Source organism: Schistocerca piceifrons, unplaced genomic scaffold, assembly GCF_021461385.2.
Source record: "Schistocerca piceifrons isolate TAMUIC-IGC-003096 unplaced genomic scaffold, iqSchPice1.1 HiC_scaffold_1199, whole genome shotgun sequence".
Classification (NCBI taxonomy): Eukaryota; Metazoa; Arthropoda; class Insecta; order Orthoptera; family Acrididae; genus Schistocerca; species Schistocerca piceifrons.
In genome coordinates, this window is record NW_025727014.1 from 27,501 (window position 1) to 30,000 (window position 2,500).

Sequence of the window (2,500 nt, forward strand, 5' to 3'; positions counted from 1 at the left end):
ACGCGCCACCTACGGTGACCGGCAGCTCCAACGCCAGCGCCACAGAAGGACAAAAGCCCCACTTGGGTGCCGAAGCGAACTCTCCCAGCACAGCGCACGCGCCAACACATCCGCACAGCTGCGATACAAACCACCAGCGAGAACCGCTGGGGCGACCGAGCAGCAGACGGCGTCGCGGCGCCGAGCGCCGGGCGGCGGCGCATCCTCAACGCACACAGTCCTCAATCGGACCAGCACACTGAAGATGTCCACCGCGCTTCGCACCGGGCCCGCGAGGACCTACTTTGGCCGCACGGCGCCGCGCGCAGGGTGCGCCGGCGCGCAGCTGCGACGCCTGCCGCGTCCGTCGGCCGGCGCGCCTGCCACTGGCCGCCCCCACCAGCCGGCTGTAGCGCGTGCGCCCACGCACCGCGCGGCCAGCACGCCGGGAGGCGCCCCCTCACCGGCCGGGGACGGTCCCACCCAGCCACCACCGCGTATCGCTTCACACCCAGATGCCGTTCAGTTTCATCGGCATGGTGGGTATCGCTGGAACAACCGGTTAGTACCTCAACCTATCGTCGCCATCACCGATTCACCCCTAGCGAGAACAACCGCACCACAACGGGTTACCATTTCTTCATTTGCGTAACTTCACCAGAAAACGTAGGCGTCCATCGCCATTAGCAACTTCAACGATTATTGCATGCCTGTGTCAGGTGTCACGCCACACTACGTCTGCCCACATACACGCAACAAAATGTGCACGCCTAGACAATACGTGGAAGGTGGCCCCCGTACGTATGCGATGTCCATTGCTCGAACGACTGTCAACCGGCCTCTGTAGCATGTCGCAGATATGGAACGCGGTGCACCATGCTATCACGGTGTTTGAGGAGAGACGACTAGGTCCGAATACATCAACACACAGCTCATGCTGATCGCCATCCACGGCGTCCGTTCCTCCCACACGTCTCTATGGCGTACCACACTGCAATCCAGCTCTCATAGGGAGACGACACGTAGCTGCGTGCACAATATTTGCACTGTATGGTCCGCCGTTTTTGGGCGCAGTCGTTGTACGGTCACACATGTGCCACGATGTATCATTCAGTACATAAGGACGAATGTGCAGTACAGATTGTGGTTCACGCGTACGACATCAGCGGACAGTTGACACAGGCCGCACCACAACGTAGCCTGCGTACGTCGCATGCGAAGGGCATTGAACATGCAAACTTGTCACCAACCAGCTTGCGAAGGCAGGGGGCAAGGTGGGGACGTGGGGACGTGGGGAGGGGTGGGGGGGGGGGGGGGCGGCATGTACGTCCTGCTGCCATCCACATTACAGTGTACAGCAGGAGCATGTGGAAAGTCAGCAAGACTTGCAAGGTGTTTAACATGAAGCGATACACAGGGGAGCGGGCAGTGCGAGTAGCGAACTATATTGCGAGGGTTGCGGGTGGGCAACACTACACTAATTGAACGAGTCGTATAACAATTACAGAGCAGGTTTAGGCGACAACGTGGGTTACGTTAGCGGACAACGTGGGTTACGTTAGCGGACAACGTGGGTTACGTTAAGGCACAACATGGGTTACGTTAAGGCACAACATGGGTTACGTTAAGGCACAACATGGGTTACGTTAGGGCACAACATGGGTTAGGTTAGGGGACAACATGGGTTAGGTTAGGGGACAACATGGGTTAGGTTAGGGGACAACATGGGTTAGGTTAGGGCACAACATGGGTTAGGTTAGGGCACAACATGGGTTAGGTTAGGGCACAACATGGGTTAGGTTAGGGCACAACATGGGTTAGGTTAAGGCACAACATGGGTTAGGTTAAGGCACAACATGGGTTAGGTTAAGGCACAACATGGGTTAGGTTAAGGCACAACATGGGTTAGGTTAAGGTACAACATGGGTTAGGTTAAGGTACAACATGGGTTAGGTTAAGGTACAACATGGGTTAGGTTAAGGTACAACATGGGTTAGGTTAAGGTACAACATGGGTTAGGTTAAGGTACAACATGGGTTAGGTTAAGGTACAACATGGGTTAGGTTAAGGTACAACATGGGTTAGGTTAAGGTACAACATGGGTTAGGTTAAGGTACAACATAGGTTAGGTTAAGGTACAACATAGGTTAGGTTAAGGTACAACATAGGTTAGGTTAAGGTACAACATAGGTTAGGTTAAGGTACAACATAGGTTAGGTTAAGGTACAACATAGGTTAGGTTAAGGTACAACATAGGTTAGGTTAAGGTACAACATAGGTTAGGTTAAGGTACAACATAGGTTAGGTTAAGGTACAACATAGGTTAGGTTAAGGTACAACATAGGTTAGGTTAGGTTAGGTTACACGTTGTTGTAAGGAAAGGTGTAGGGGGGGGGGGCGGGGGCGGCAGGTTCCTTGATAGTGATTATAGTAAGTGAATGCTTGTGACATGATCAGATTTGTCACGTCAGGATGCACCTTTGGCTTATTAGAGGCGGCGCTCCAATTCTATGCTTGTGTG